At 42.6% G+C, this 17,275-nt stretch overlaps 1 protein-coding gene across 2 annotated transcripts in view; it reads left to right on the top strand.

The window, feature by feature from the left end:
• atp8b1 (ATPase phospholipid transporting 8B1) overlaps positions 1 to 17,275 on the top strand; it is a 154,081-nt gene that overhangs the window by 59,391 nt on the left and 77,415 nt on the right. The gene's annotated exons all lie outside the window — the stretch shown is intronic.

Below are 17,275 nucleotides of genomic sequence, written 5' to 3'. Positions count from 1 at the left end.
AAGGGGGAGGAAATTTAGAATGTCCATCCCTATCTTGTAATTCCAAATGCAGAAGCTGGAGTCGAGAGAGATGGTTCGGAGGTCGAGTTGGCATCACCACCATACCAGTGGAACCTGATGCCACACCCTTGGATGATTTCTAAGGGTCAGCGTGTGAATGAGAAATACAAGGGGGCCAAGGATAAATCCTTGGGTGTGCAATGACTGCACAGGTTGTGTGTTCATGTCTCTTGAAGTTGGGCTTAAACCTGCAAGTTTCTGACTGAGCTCTGGATGTTTATTTTCCTCCTTCCGTCTAATCTGGTCCCCTGAATATGTGAGAGATCTTTTGGCTGTTTTTGGAACGTTGTGGAATGGAGGTTTTTTTTTGCTGTCATCTGTTTGCTTATTATATTTAAGTGAATTTTTTATGACTGTCATGTTTTTGCATCAGTGATCCTTAGTAGGGCTATGAAGCATGGATTGCAATGCACAAACTTGCTGGATATTAACTTAGCAGCCTCAAGAGTTCTGGCTCATTTGTACGTTTGCACCTGATATGGAAAAGCTGATGCCCACAAGTGTCCGATTTTATGCAGCATTGTTTTCTAGCTTCATTATGCTAATGACAATACTGTCCAATCGTCTTCTCTGCCAACAATTCAAATAGTATTCATTATTATAAGTAATAGAGCCCTTAGCCTCGACAATGGCGGTGAATGATTGGCTTGCATTCACTGCAGGACAATAAGTGAATGGGTTGAACTGGGAGTGACAGTCAGGTTGGATAGAGAAATACAAAAGGAAAATGCTAGAAATACATAGCTGTCAGCACCTGAAATGACAAAAGATAGACTGTTCCTGAGAAACATCTCCTCTCTGTTCTTTTCAGATACTTTGTGATGAGCTGTTCATGTCCGGCATTTATTATTCCACTGTCTGGTTTTCAGCATTTCTATCTCTAATTATATTTTATTACTATGATTTTAAAAGCACATTGTGTACAGCAATATTTAAGTGGAATAAAGTATGTTTGTTTCCTGTTCCTGGCTTGGCATGATGATTAAACAAGAATTGAATGAATTAAGAATTCTTCTGATGCAAGCTGTTCTGAGTAACTTCTGAAATGTGTGCCTTGGTGCGGATTGGAAGCGATGAGGAAACCTTCGATGACACATTCTGCACCCTCTCTTCTCCTTCTCTATGAATGGTATGCTTTGTCTCTGTATGGTGCACAAGAAACAATACTTTTCACTGTATGCTAATACCTGTGACAAATCAAAAAATTCATTAACTTATTGGATTTCTTAACCTGGCAATTTGGGTTTCTGTTTAGTAATGCGGTGAAATGACTGTGGAAATCTTTTATCTTATATAAAAGTCGTGCATGAGGTTAACAAAGTGTATTGGGTTTTGCACTACGATCCAGCTTAATTTATACTGTGCTGAAGATTGGATAAAAATGAGAGCTGCCTCTTAATTTGCCAAAATTACTCAAGTTGTTTAGGACTGTGCAATTTGTGAATATTAAACTACTTCCATTGAATTTCAAATCTGTGGAAGGTTGCGCCACTTTGTACACTGGAAACCTACTCCGCTTTCATTGAACTAATTCCTCACCTCAGTGACGATTTCTACTTTTTCTTGCTGAACTATATGTTCCCTTTATTAAATAATGTCACCAAAGTCCCTTATGCTAACAGTGGCAGCCAGTAAATGTCTATGGAAAGCGCATTATTTCTTGCTGTTTTCATATATAAAACAGAGCTCCTGAAGTCGATGACCATCTTCTTTTGTTTCGTTGACATTGAGGGAGAGATTATTGTTGCCGCAGCAGTTCACCAGATTCTCTATCTCATTCCTGTACTCTGTCTCGTCATTGTTTGAGATCTGACCCACTAAGGTGGTGTCGTCAGCAAACTTGAAAATTGAATTGGAGGGGAATTTGGCCACATAGTCATCTTGTAAACCTCCCCTTTACACTCCCCAGAACAATTACTTCCTTCCTGTGATACGGTGACCAGAACTGCACATAATACTCAGATGTGACCTCACTGATGTTCCAACATTTATATCCTTACTTTTATATTCTATACTTCTGTCAATTAGGAGCACATTCCATATGCTTTCTTTATTACCTTGTCTACTTGAACAGCTACCTTTTCGAGACCTGTGTACTTGTACACCACGATCTCTCTCCATCTAGCCGCCTTAGTACAGGACCTTGGTGAGACCACATTTGGAATATTGTGTGCAGTTCTGGTCACCTCACTATAAGAAGGATGTGGAAGCGCTGGAAAGAGTGCAGAGGAGATTTACCAGGATGTTGCCTGGTTTGGAGGGTAGGTCTTATGAGGAAAGGTTGAGGGAGCAGAGGAGGCTGAGGGGATACTTAATAGAGGTTTATAAAATGATGAAGGGGATAGATAGAGTGAACGTTCAAAGACTATTTCCTCAGGTGGATGGAGCTATTACAAGGGGGCATAACTATAGGGTTCGTGGTGGGAGATACAGGAAGGATATCAGAGGTAGGTTCTTTACGCAGAGAGTGGTTGGGGTGTGGAATGGACTGCCTGCAGTGATAGTGGAGTCAGACACTTTAGGAACATTTAAGCGGTTATTGGATAGGCACATGGAGCACACCAGGATGATAGGGAGTGGGATAGCTTGATCTTGGTTTCAGATAAAGCTCGGCACAACATCGTGGGCCGAAGGGCCTGTTCTGTGCTGTACTGTTCTCTGTTCTATAGCATATTCCCATTTATTGTGATGGAATTCTCTCCACTTGTCAGGATGAGTGCAGCTCTAACAGCATTCAAAAGGTCTGACTCAATCCAGGACAAAGCAGCTCACTTGATTGGCTCCCCATCCACCAACGTTAAACATCCACTCCCTCCCTCCACCACTGATGCATTGTGGAGCACTTGTGTACACCTACAAGGTGCACTGCAGCAACTTGCCAAGTCTCTTTCACCGCATTCTCCAAACCTGTGACCTCTACCATCTGGAAGGACAAAGGCAGCAGATGCATGGGCACCTGCAAGCTTTCCTCCTAGCCACACACCATGGAGTTATATCACTATTGCTGGATCAAAATCCTGGAACACACTCATAACAGCACTGTGGGTGTGCCTACACCACAAGGGCAGCAGCAGTTCAAGAAGACTGTTTGCCACATCTTCTAAAAGGTAATTGGGGATGGGCAATAAATGCTGGTTGTGCCAGCAACGCCCACATCCCATGAGAATTTGGGAAACTTGCAGAGCTACTTGAAAGTGCCGCACACCTTTTTATAGCCTTTTTCAAAAGAAACCATTAATATCATGATAAAATATCAGCCAGGATATAGGACAGTAAAATAATTAATTTACCATAACCATGTTCATGACTTTTATTGAATCGTCCACACCTTTTAAAGATGCATGTCATAAACTTTAATAGACTAATTTCGATTAGTTTCTCATACATCAGACTTTCGCGTTCCCAGTACTTGGGTTATATGATGGACTTGAGTTGTTTTGTACTGTAAATGTTGTCGTACAAAATATTTAGAACCATGATTTTGTTTTGTGCTGTAACTTTCTATTTGACCCATCATACCTGTGGCTTGATGACAGAAGCCAGAGGGTGGTTGTCGAGGGTTGTTTTTCAAACTGGAGGCCTGTGACCAGCGGTGTGCCTCAGGGATTGGTGCTGGGTCCAGTGTTATTTGTTATTTATATTAATGATTTGGATGAGAATTTAGGAGGTTAGTAAGTTTGCAGATGACGCCAAGATTGGTGACATAGTAGACAGTGAAGAAGATTATCTTGGATTGCAACGGAATCTTGATCAATTGGGCTAGTGGGCTGATGAATGGCAGATGGAGTTTAATTTAGATAAATGCGAGGTGATGCATTTTGGTAGGTCAAACCAGGGCAGGACTTACTCAGTTCATGGTAGGGCGTTGGGGAGAGTTAAAGAACAAAGAGATCTAGGGGTACAGGTTCATAGCTCCTTGAAAGTGGAGTCATAGGTGGACAGGGTGGTGAAGAAAGCATTTGGCATGCTTGATTTCATTGGTCAGAACATTGAATACAAAAATTGGGACATCGTGTTGAAGTTGTACAAGACATTGGTAAGGCCAAACTTGGAATACTGTGTACAGTTCTGGTCACCCCATTATAGAAAGGATATTACTAAACTAGAAAGAGTGCAGAAAAGATTTACAAGGATGCTACTGGGACTTAATGGTTTGAGTTATAAGGAGAGGCTGGATAGACTGGGACTTTTTTCTCTGGAGCATAGAAGGCTGAGGGGTGACCTTATAGAGGTCGATAAAATAATGAGGGGCATAGATCAGCTAGATAGTTAATATCTTTTCCCAAAGGTAGGGAAGTCTAAAACTAGAGAGTATAGGTTTAAGGTGAGAGGGGAGAAATAACTTTTGTGTTTTGTGCTGTAACTTTCTATTTGACCCATCATACCTGTGACAGAAGCCAGTTGTTAGTCCCATGCCATTTGTGACATTTATAGATTTTTGTTAATAGATGATTTCTTTGCAGCATAAAGGTGAAAGAATGATTGTAATGGTGAGCTGCTTAAGGTGACTTTAGTATCTTTTGGTGGAAAGTTTTATGCATTTTTTTTGGTGTTTGTCACATGGATTTTTGAAGAAAGCTGTGCAATACAGTGTTCATCTCAAGTGTTTATATATTTTTGGGAATTGTGAAAATAACTGTATATTTGAGTTTTCAAGTTATTTTATCTTGGGACACAGCCTTTCTTGCCAACATGTGTAAAGGTTTGGCAATGGTGCAGCACTCCTGAATTTCATTAGAGTCTCTGTTCTCAATCTCTTTAGATCCTTCGAAAGCACAATGCTTGTAAGAGGGATTGTTTTCAATTCCTGAATTTTTAAACAGTTCTGTCGACAACTCGAGTTCACTGGCAGGCTTATTTCTTGAAGTAACCTCTGCTGTAGAAGCTACTACAATGATCAGTGGGATTAGTTCATACTCCAACAAATCCTTTATTTGTGAGAGTTTAGGCTTTGCATCCAATGATTTTTTGTTTGATCGGTTTATCTTCCTTCAGCGCAAGGTGTCGCTCAGTTTGCGTTCTGCCAAACAACCTTGGTTCAGCGATGGACAAAAGAGCTGAGCTCCAGATGTGAGGTGAGAGTGACTGCCCGTGACAGCAAGGCCACCTTTGGTCATGTGTGGCATCAAGGTGAAAAAGTCAGTGGGAATTAGGGGAAAATTCTCCAATGGTTGGAGTTGTACTTAATCCAAAGGCAAATGGTTGCTGGAGATGAATGGTCTCAGGCCCAGGACATCAATGCAGGAATCCGTCAGGGCTGTGTCATCAGCTGAACTATCTTTAACTACTTAATCAATGACCTTCCCTGCATCATAAGGTCAGAAGTGGAATGTGCACTGCTAACTGCACATGTTCAGTACCATTTGCAATTGCTCAGATACTGAAGGAGTCTTTGACCACATGTGGCAAGATCTGGACAACATTAAGACTTGGCAAGTAACAGCCCTTTTAGTGCCAGGCCTTCTCAAACAAGAGAGAATCTAAAGATCTCCCTTGACATTCAATAGCATTACCATCATGGAACCCCCACCCCCGACCACCACCACCCATCATCCTGGGGGTTACCATTGATCCAGTTCAGTTTCTGCTCAATTGTTTAAATACCGTCAGAGGCTGGGAATAGTGAAGTGAGTAACCCACTTCTCAATGACTCCCCAAAGCCTGCCTGTCAACTGCAAGGCACAGTGGAATGTGGTGGAATGCACTCCACTTGCCTGGATGAATGCCAACTCCAACAGCACACTAGATTAACACAACATTCAGGCCAAAGCAACAAGCTTGATTGACACCCTATCCACCACTAACCTTCACTCCCTCCACCACTGATGCTCAGTGGCAGCAATGTGTGCCATCTGCAAGAGACCCTGCAGGAAGTCACTAAGGTTCCTTCATCAGCAACTTCCAAACCTGCGCCCACTACTGCCCAGGAGGTGGTGTCCGTTCCCTGCTGGTCTCATCATCCTGTCCAGGAATTGGATTACTGTTCCTTCACTGTCATTGGGTCGAAAGTCCTGGAACTGCCTCTCTAACAGCAGTGTGTGTGCACCACAAGGATTGTCGTAGTTAAAGAAGGCAATGTGTCACCATCTTCTCGAGGGCAATTAGGGAGGGATTAGCAGTAAATGCTGACCTACCAACAATGCCCACATTCTGTGAAAGGATCATTCAGAAAAAATATTTGTTGCCTTTCCCATTCATAATTGCCCTTGAACTGAGTGGCTTGTTCAATCATTTCTGAGGGTAGTTTGGAGTCAACGACGTTGCTATGGGTCTGGATTCACATGTAGGGCAGATTTTGTTCCCTGAAGCATATTATTAGTGAACCAGTTGAGTTTTTAGAATTATGAACGATGGTTGTCTTGGTCACCATTACGGAGACTAGCTTGATGTGCCGGATGTATTCATTAAATGTAAAATCTACCAGCTGCAGTGGTGAGATTTGAACCCACAGTGCTGGAGCATTAGACTCAGCCTCTGAATTACTAGTCCAGTGATATTACCACTATGCTACCATCTTCCTGGTATTTATCCATTGGAGGAACAGATGTTGATGGCAAAGTCGCTGCCATTGGAAAAAAATTGGGTGAGCTGTCTTTGTGATTTTAAAAAGCTTATTTATTAGTCACAAGTAAGGCTTACATTAACACTGCAATGAAGTTACTGTGAAATTCCCCTAGTCGCCACACTCCAGCACCTGTTCAGGTCAATGCACCTAACCAACACATCTTTCAGACTATGGGAGGAAACCAGAGCACCCGGAGGAAACCCACACGGACACGGGGAGAACATGCAAACTCCACACAGACAGTGACCCAAGTCGGGAATCAAACCTGGGTCCCTGGCGCTGTAAGGCAGCAGTGCTAACCACTGTGCTGCCCTGGGTACAGTTGAGTACAATTGAGTGGTAGGCCATTAGTTCACCACCTTGCTGTCATTTTGGTTCCCAGGCAGAATAAAGATGGCAGGTTCCCTTCCCTTGAGGGTACTGGTGAACAAGACAACTTCTTACAATCTGACAATTTGATAGTTGCCATTATTGAAACCGGAAATGAAGGGCCATCCAGACTTGAAACGTTGGCTCTATTCTCTCTCCACAGATACCATCAAACCTGCTGAGATTTTTCCAACATTTTCTGTTTTTGTTTGATTCTTCTATCATCCACAGTAATTTGCTTTTTTTCTGATTGAAATCAGTTTTTTTTAAATTTCAGATTTATTTACTTAATTGAATTTATATTCTCTGAGTAGCATTTGAAAGTGTCTCCAGATCATTAACCCACCCCAAGTAAGTAGCTATTTGTCATGTGAATGCATGCAGGCTACTAAATTATGGTGTCTGAGTAGGATGATGGTAGGCTGATGCTTTCCTTGCCTGCTATCCAGCTCCTCTGGAAGAGAGGTCAAAGTGACCATAGGCCCCTTAGAAAATGAATCTGGGGAGATAAATATGGGGAACAAAGAAATAGCAGAGGAGTTAGAGATATTTTGCACCAGCCTTAACAGTGAACAATGTTTTGAACACCCCATTAATACTAAAGAAAAAACTGGAGGAATTGAGTACCATCACTAGAGAAGTAGTATTAGAAAAACACCTGGGGCTATCGGCAGATAAGTCTCCTGGCCCTAATGGCTTGCATTCTAGGATCCTAAAAGAAGTAGTTACCAAGATGGAGGATGCAATGGGTGCAATTTTCCAAAAATCCTTGGATTCTGGAGAAGTACCAAAGGATTGGAAAACTGCCAATGTGACACCCCTATTTAAAAAGGAAGGAGGCAAAAAGCAGTTAATTATTGGTCGATCAGTCTAATATATATTGTTGGAATCAATTATAAAGGAAGTATCAGCAGCACATTTGGATCCAATCAAACAGTCAGCTTGGCTTCGTGAAAGGGAAATCGTGTCTGATTAATTATTTTTTTGAGGAAGTCTCAACTGGAGCAGACAGAGGGAAACCAGTAGATATGTTGTATTTGGAATTCCAGAAGGCATTGGACAAGGTACTTCACAAAAGGTAAAGTCCTAAGACAAGAGCCCATGGTGTTGGAGGTAGTATGTTGACATGAAAAGAGAATTGGCTACTGGGCAGGAAACAGCAAGTAGGGATAAGGGGTTCTTTTTGAGGTTGGTGACCCGTAACTAGATGGGGTTCCACAGGGATCAGTGCTGGGATCGCAACTGTTTACATGTATGTTAATGACTTGGAGGGAGGAAGTGAATGTACTGTAGCCAAGTTTGCAGATGACAGAAAAATAGGTGGAAAGGCAAGTCCTGAGAGGGTTTACAAAGAGATATTGATAGGTTGATTGAATGGACAAAAAGTTGTCAAGTGGAGTATAATGTGGGAAAATATGAAGTTGTTCATTGTGGAAGGGAGAACAAAAGAACAGAGTATTATTTAAATGGAGAAAAACTGCAGAAAGCTATTGGAGATATTTGTGCATGAAACACAAAGTTAGCACACTGGTGCAGCAGGTAGTCAGGAAGGCTAATAGAATGTTTTTGCCCTTATTTCAAGGGGTTTGGGAAGTCTGACTGAAACTGTACAAGATACGGGCGAGACTACATCTGAGGACCTCCCTGTGAAGGAAATTGACGGTTATGAGGGAAGGGCAGGAAAGTGGATATGAGGAATGTTGGATCAGCCATGAGGGACCAAATGGCCTACATCTGTTCCTATTTCTTCTGTGGTCTTTCCAACAGATGTCACTGTACATTGATATGATCCTAACCAAGTGTGAATGTAGAAATTAAGACCATTGTTTTTCTGGAAACATTGCAGAATTGTTTTATGTTTATTTGACAACCGGATTAGAATAGTTCAACTGTATTCCTTCTATTTATGCTTTGAGAAACTTGGTTGCATTTATTTACAGAGGACAGTGAGTGTGCTTTCATAAATAGTACATTTGAAAGGTGTTATTTTTTATTTAAACATTAGGACCACTGATTGCTTAGAGGTTCTATCCAGGGACTAACAGAACTGGCACATTCTTGGGCTTGAGCACTGCCTAGAGTTAGTCAATTTCAACAGTTGATCTGGGTCCAATAATTGCCTTCAAGACTCTTAAGATTGGAATGTGTGTGTTTCTAATGCTATTTAACAAATTCAGATGAAGGTAAAATAAAATTCTGCAGATCTTGTAAATAAGGACTAAAAGCAGAAAGTTCTAGGAAAAACTGAGTAGGCCTGGCAGCATCTGTGGAGAGAAGTGGAGCTATAATTTTGAGTTGGATGCGGATTGGATTTGCATCCAATTTTAAGCTTTGATGTTATATGCTGCTAAAAAGAGAGAACTGTTGCTAAGTGTTTTTATTTAGAAAACTCAGAATAAACATAAAATTGCCAAATTTCCTACTATTATGACAATTTATATTACAGGAAAAAATGGTGCTTGGTTAATTAGGAGGTGAGGTCTGATTGGCCAAGGCATTCCTGTGGCAAAAGCAATGGGGAACTATTGGCCCCCAAGCTCATGGGTATTTTGAAAATGATGCAAGCTTTGAGAATATTCTGTTTTTCTTTTCAGAAAATTGGGCCCTTGTGTATCAATGTATGTGACCCCTAGCAAATGTAACTGAGTCATGTCATAGGCTTGACTGATTCTTGGGGGTGGCACAGTGGTTAGCACTGCTGCCTCACAGCATCTGGGACCTGGGTTCAATTTCAGCCTCGGGTCACTGTCTGGGTGGAGTTTGCATGCGCTCCCCGTGTCTGCGTGGGTCATGGGTTTCGTCCGGGCGCTCCATTTTCCTCCCACATTCCAAACATGTGCGGCTTAGGTTGATTGACCATGCTAAATTGACCCCTGGTGTCAGGGGATAGCAGGGTAAATATGTGGGGTTACGGGTATAGGGCTTGGGTGGGGTTGTGGACAGTGCAGACTTGATGGGCTGAATGGCCTCCTTCTGCACTGGGGATTCTATGATTCTAAATTGGTTATTAGCGTAGCTATTGACGCACTTGGGATTTTCAGCAAGTGCTGCCAATCACAGAATTGCACGAATAGAATTTTAATTTGGGTATGCAAGCATGAGGAATATACTCTGTACTTAATCTCTTTGTTGTTCTTAATGGGTAGTCTGATTTGATCAGCCACTGCCTGGGACATATGGCCTACTAATCAGCGTTCTTTTCTCCTGTGGTATAACTTATTGTGATCATTTGAAATTTGGCATTCTTGCATTTGTTTTGATGAGTACAAGATGAACACCTTCAACAATTTGTCTGTCTCTTCAGTAATATTCAAGCTCTCTCCAAGTATTCCCTTATCTTGTGAATTCTTGAAAATTCATTCACCTTTCCTGGGACCAACCCAAAGAGGTATGCCACAGCCCTCCAGAACTTCAGTTATCTAATTATTTCAGTTCTTCCGTGAGGTATGGATTACATGGGGATACTTCCATTCGCTTAAGTAATACTCCAATTCCCTTTCTAGATCTCAAAACAGTAAACTCTCCAGCTCCTTGCCCTGGCTTTGACATACAAGGACTGTTTTTCCTTAGTCTGCTCAAAACAGCTTCTCTACAGTTTTTTTCCAGGGCAGCTATTTAAGCTGATTGCTTTCTGCCACAAAGCTCTGTGAGGACCACTGTATACATTTTCCTTCAGCTTCAAAGTAGGTAAATCTTCCAGATTATTTCCCCTCTCTTGATGAGTTGGAGCATCCATTTGCATTCCATGTAGTGAAAGGTAAAGTTGTTTTTTTTTTCACAAGGAGGCTTGACTAACGTTGTTTAATTTTGTGTCTCCCCAATCGGTGAGTTGCAAGACTAAATTTGTTGTTTCCAAACTGAATGGCTTGCTTCTGTCAGCAAACACGCACCTTTAAATTTAACAAATAAACTTCTAACCAAGGCTCCACCCTGAATCAATATCTCTATGGCAAAGTGGCATGCTTTAGGATGAGCTTAAATGGAAATGTAAGTAAATTAATTAACCTGGTTTCTGTAACCTATATGAACATATCTAATGACTGTAATTACCCTCTCTCCAGACTTCCTATGGCAACCGGAGAGATGATCATTCATTGTTCAAGTTTTCTTTGCTATCCACTCTGACCTTACCAGAGAAACACTGGCTACCCTTTAAGTGTATTAAACTCCAAGCCTTTCTGAACTGCATTTACTTCACAGTATCATTTTATCAATCAGATTACCCTTTTTTCTACAGTGAAAAACTTTAATTCTCAAAACTAATTACTGTTCTAATATTGAATTATGAACTGGATTGGCAGGACTTGCAGATAGTGAGGAGCATTGTCAGAGGCTACAGAAGGTTATAGATCGGCTGGAAATTTGTGCAAAGAAATGGCAGACGGAGTTCAATCCTGATAAATGCGAAGTGATGCATTTTGGTAGAAATAATGTAGGGAGGAGCTATATGATAAATGGCAGAACCATAATTGGTGTAGATACGCAGAGGGACCTGGGTGTGCAAGTCCACAGATCCTTGAAGGTGACGTCACAGGTGGAGAAGGTGGTGAAGAAGGCATATGGCATGCTTGCCTTTATAGGACAGGGCATAGAGTATAAAAGTTGGGGTCTGATGTTGCAGTTGTATAGAACATTGGTTCGGCCGCATTTGGAATACTGCGCCCAGTTCTGGTCGCCACACTACCAGAAGGACGTGGAGGCTTTGGAGAGAGTACAGAGGAGGTTTACCAGGATGTTGCCAGGTATGGAGGGGCTTAGTGAGGAGGAGAGATTGGGTAAACTGGGGTTGTTCTCCCTGGAAAGACGGAGGATGAGGGGAGACTTAATAGAGGTGTATAAAATAACAAAAGGCATAGATAGGGTGAACGGTGGGAAGCTTTTCCCCAGGTCGGTGGTGACGTTCACAAGGGGTCATAGGTTCAAGGTGAAGAGGGGGAGGTTTAACACAGATATCAGAAGGACATATTTTACACAGAGGGTGGTGGGGGCCTGGAATGCGCTGCCAGGCAAGGTGGTGGAGGCGGACACACTGGGAACGTTTAAGACTTATCTAGATAGCCATATGAACGGAGTGGGAATGGAGGGATACAAAAGAATGGTCTAGTTTGGACCAGGGAGCGGCACGGGCTTGGAGGGCCGAAGGGCCTGTTCCTGTGCTGTTTTGTTCTTTGTTCTTTGTTCTGGATAGTCTCAACAGAAGCAATAACCCCTTTTGAAAGGTCACTTAGTAAATATCCAAGAGCACTCAAAACGCTCCCTTGTTTGAACACTTGGAATGTATTTTTAGATTGTTCCTGCTTCAAACATATAATTACTGGATCATGTTATGAATGGAGATGATTTGTATACAGCACTTCAGTTAGTTAACATAAAAATTAGTAAGGAAACTGACTTAACTGTCAAGCATTCAGCTTTTGCAGAGCTTGCACTGTGTACCACAGAGATGAGAGGCCTGTGCTAAGAATTTTCTTTGTATCAGATCATTCCATGTCTCCCTTTCATAGCTGAGAATATCGTCAGTGTTTTCTCAAATCATTTTCTCAAATCAGATCTGCTTTTGTAGCTCTTTTGACAATGGCTTTAAAGGGAAAGCGGTAGATGTGGTTTATATGGATTTTAGCAAGGCGTTCGATAAGGACCCCCATGCAAGGCTTCTAGAAAAAGTGAGAGGGCATGGGATTCAAGGGGCTGCTGCCCTGTGGATCCAGAACTGGCTTGCCCAAAGGAGGCAGAGAGTGTGTATAGATGGGTCTTTTTCTAAATGGAGGTCGGTCACCAGTGGTGTGCCCCAGGGATCTGTTCTGGGACCCTTGCTGTTTGTCATTTTCATAAATGACCTGGATGAGGAAGTGGAGGGATGGGTTGGTAAGTTTGCCGATCACATGAAGGTTGATGGGGTTGTGGATAGTCTGGAGGGATGTCCGAAGTTAGAGGGACACAGATAGGATGCAAGACTGGGTGGAGAAGCGGCAGATGGACTTCAACCCAGATAAATGCATAATGGTCCATTTTGGCAGGTCAAATGGGATGAAGGAGTACAATATTAAGGGAAAGACTCTTAATACTGTGGAGAATCAGAAGGACCTTGGGGTCCGGGTCCATAGGACTCTAAAATCGGCCCCCAAGTTGGAGGAGGTGGTTTAGAAGGCGTATGGTGTGCTGGCCTTTATCAATTGAGGGATTGAGTTTAGGAGTCCGGGGATAATGATGCAGCTATATAAGACCCTCGTCAGACCCCACTTGGAGTACTGTGTTCAGTTCTGGTCACCTCATTACAGGAAGGATGTGCAAAAGATTGAAAGGGTGCAGAGGAGATTTACAAGGATGTTGCCTGGATTGAGTGGCATGCCTTATGAGGATAGGCTGAGGGAGCTTGGTCTTTTCTCCTCGGAGAGACGTAGGATGAGAGGAGACCTAATAGAGGTATATAAGATGTTGAGAGACATAGATCGGGTGGACTCTCAGAGGCTTTTTCCCAGGGTGGAAATGGCTGCTACGAGAGGACACAGGTTTAAGGTGCTGGGGAGTAGGTACAGGGGAAATGTTGGGGGGAAGTTTTTCTCACAGAGGGTGGCGGGCGAGTGGAATCGGCTGCCGTCAGTGGTGGTGGAGGCAAACTCAATAGGTTCTTTTAAGAGACTCCTTGATGAGTACATGGGACTTAATAGGATTGAGGGTTATAGGTAGGCCTAAAAGGTAGGGATATGTTCGGCACAACTTATGGGGCTGAAGGGCCTGTTTTGTGCTGTAGTTTTCTATGTTTCTAAGCTTAAATGTCTCTGACATCTTGATGATAAGAATCAAATGCTATTCCTATAGCATGCTTTGACTAGTCTGGTTGTGAATTCCATTTTAATTTGACTGTTTTTGACTACTTGGTTGCATGTTCCACTGGTTTTGTTTCCTGATGCTCTTGAGCAGCTTGTATGAGTTGAGTCTTCTCGTGCTTCCAGATTTCTTTAAATCCTATCCTTGACCATTTCGACACTGTTCATGGATTTGTGCATCAGTCACTTGTTCTTCCTCCATGCAGAATTTCTAGTCCGATATGAACAGGACCCTGTCTTCTATTTCACCAATCCAGCCACTAATAGAAGTCATAGAAGAAAGTCATAGAAACCCTACAGTACAGAAAGAGGCCATTCGGCCCATCGAGTCTGCACCGAACACAAACCCACCCAGGCCCTACCCCCATATCTACCCACTAATCCCTCTAACCTATGCATCTCAGGACACCTAAGGGCAATTTTTATCATGGTCAATCAACCTAACCCGCACATCTTTGGACTGTGGGAGGAAACCGGAGCACCTGATGGAAACCCACACAGACACGAGGAGAATGTGCAAACTCCACACAGACAGTGACCCAAGCCGGGAATCGAACCCAGGTCCCTGGAGCTGTGAAGCAGCAGTGCTAACCACTGTGCTACCGTGCCTTTATTTATATTTTCATGTACACATGGGATGGGATGTTGATATGACTACAGTTTAATTTACAATAAACGTTTGTCGATGCCCTTTCAATCTAACTGAACATTCAACTCTTTTGTTCATGTCAAAGTACTCGCGTCCAGGGCAGGAGTTGAGTGAACAGAATTTTGGAGCTTGTTAGCATTTTTTATTACTTTCTGAAGCTGTTGCTATTTTTTCCAGTTCTCATATTGAGTCGTCTTTACGAATTGGCTAGGATCTTGCTAAAAGCTTGATAACCGAATCACTAAGTCCACGTTCCCCTAATGAGTATCCAAATTTGGGTTGAATATTTTTCAGACATCCTTAAGGCCAAGGATGTTGATCTTGTTGCACTTATTTTGTAATAATAATTCTCCTCATGTCTGTGTGGGTTTCCTCCGGGTGCTCCAGTTTCTTCCCATAGTCCAAAAATGAGCGGATTAGGTTGATTGGCCATGTTAAATTGCTCCTTAGTGTCCCAAATGTGTAGATTAGGGAGAATAGCAGGGTAAATACATAGGGTTATGGGGTCGTGAGCTGGGTGGGATTGCTGTTGGTGCAGGCTCGATGGGCCGAATGGCCTCCTTCTGCACTGTTGGGATTCTGTGGATTGTGAATTGAATCCATATTTAATTTTGCTTTCATCTTTTTCCTTTGCTAAATTTTGTGCTCAGTGAGTTGAGGGAAAATTGAATTGAAATGAGAGCTTTCCAATCAGAAAATGAGCATTTTATTTGCATGTTTTATTTTTAAGATTGATCTGAACATTAAAGTTCAGATCAATTTTAACAGTAAAGGAATTAAGGGTTATGGTGAGCGGACGAGTTTTGAGTCCACAAAAAGATCAGCCATGATCTGATTGAATGGCAGAGCACGCTCAAGGGGCCAAATGGCCAACTCCTGCTCCTCGTTCTTAGATTCTTTTGTGGGTTGTGGGTGTCACTGGCAAGGCCAGCTTATATTGCCCATCCCTAATTGCCTCCTTGAACTGCTCACTTGAGTACATTCAGTGCTAATAGGAAAAGAGCTGCAGAATTTTGACTTGGTGACAATGAAGAAAAAGCAGTGGAGGAAAAGGTGCTGAGTGAGCCTGTCTGAATCCAAACTGAGCGTCAGTGAGCAGGTTGTTGCTGGATAAAGTGCTGCTTGATAGCACTGTCGGTGGATTTTCCACCACTTGGCTGATGGGCTGGTGTTGGCTGGATTGGATTTGTTCCACTTTTTGTGGGATTGGGCAGAATATACTTTGGCAATTTTCCACAAGTTTGGCCACAAGATACAATGAAACCTTGGATATGTTTTGCAGCCTGCTTTGTGTTTTTGTTCATGGATCCCACAGGATGATAAATATTTATCTGTATGTAAATTGCTGTTACATTGTTTTCAAGCAAATAACATCAAGGAAGAGGTTTTCAGTTTTTGGTTTTCAGCAGCTTTGCGTTACATTGTTCACCTCCCTTACAAAGTTTAAAGTATATTTATTTATTCATCACAAGTAGGCTGACATTAACAGTGCAATGAAGTTGCTGTGAAAATCCCCTAGTTACCCCACACCGGCACCTGTTTGGATTAATGGAGCTAACCAGCACATCTTTCAGACTGTGTGAGGACCCGGAGGAAACCCGTGCAGACACGGAGGACGTGCAAACTCCACACAGTGACCCAAGCTAGGAATCGAACCCAGGTCCTTGGCGCTGTGAGGCAGCAGTGCTAACCACTATGCCATTCTGCCACCCCAATGTATTCTATCAAACATTTTGGTCATCTTAAACACCTTGATTAGATATATGAATATTTTATCTTCAATGGAATCCTGGCTTAGTCTATGCAATCTTTTCTCACAACTTAACTCACTTAGCTCCAGTATCATTTTGATGAATCTGCACATGTCCCTTAAAGGCTAATGTATTATTCCTTGGGTGCATTGTCTTGATATAAACACAGTTCTTTGAGTGCATTCTAACTCGAGCTTCACATAACTACAACTCTGAAATGGAGAAAGTTGGCCACCTGCTAACCGCACTATTAACTCTGTGTCTGTTGCAATGTTGCAAGTAGTAAAGTATCAGATGGGCTGCTTGCCCAAGGCCTGTTTAAGGACCTTGGGGGGAAATTTAAGGGCCTTAATCCGCTGCCATTCAGATTTAATGGTGGCAAGAGAGGCCTGTGTTGAACATGCAGCCTCACTGCTTCAGCACAATGGGATGCTGGCTGGTGAAATGGTGGGGACAGTGCCTCCCTTCTGAATCACCACTCTGTCCAGAATGCCACCCCCACCCCTCTGCCGGAGCCTGGTAGCCAGGCCTGGCGAGATCCACAGAGTTACCTGGATTTTGGGGCATCCATGGCTGCTCTCCCTCTTAGGGGTCCTGCAATACTGGCATGGCTATCACTCCCAATGATGCTGCCAGACTACTCTCTTGAGGCAGGGCTTCCTCCAGGAGAACCGTGGAGGTCCCGCCTTGTAGTAAATCCGAGCCCATGAGCTGAAAAATGAAAATGAGCAAGTTAACCAAGCTGATGTGGGCTTGCTCCCAACAATTACACAGTGGTGTGGAGTGTCCTCATGTAATCCAGCTCCATATTACTGTTAAACAAATAGATACAGCACATCTGCACTATAAATTTACAATAGTTGGACTTTATTCTTTGTACCTCATTTGTGCATGCTTTGTAGCTTGATGCTATTGAACTTGCCTCTTTAGCAGGAGTTCATTTTAATCTTCACAATTTGTAAACTTCTGTTTTTTTCTGTCTTTTGCTCTGGCAAGCCACCACAGTATATGATGTATGATTTTGTTAATGTGTGTGTTGCGCATAATTTCTGAC

This window comes from Mustelus asterias, chromosome 1 (genome assembly GCF_964213995.1).
Source record: "Mustelus asterias chromosome 1, sMusAst1.hap1.1, whole genome shotgun sequence".
Taxonomy (NCBI): Eukaryota; Metazoa; Chordata; class Chondrichthyes; order Carcharhiniformes; family Triakidae; genus Mustelus; species Mustelus asterias.
The sequence above is the reverse complement of the archived record's forward strand: the minus strand, read 5'-3'. Positions and strand labels throughout refer to the sequence as shown.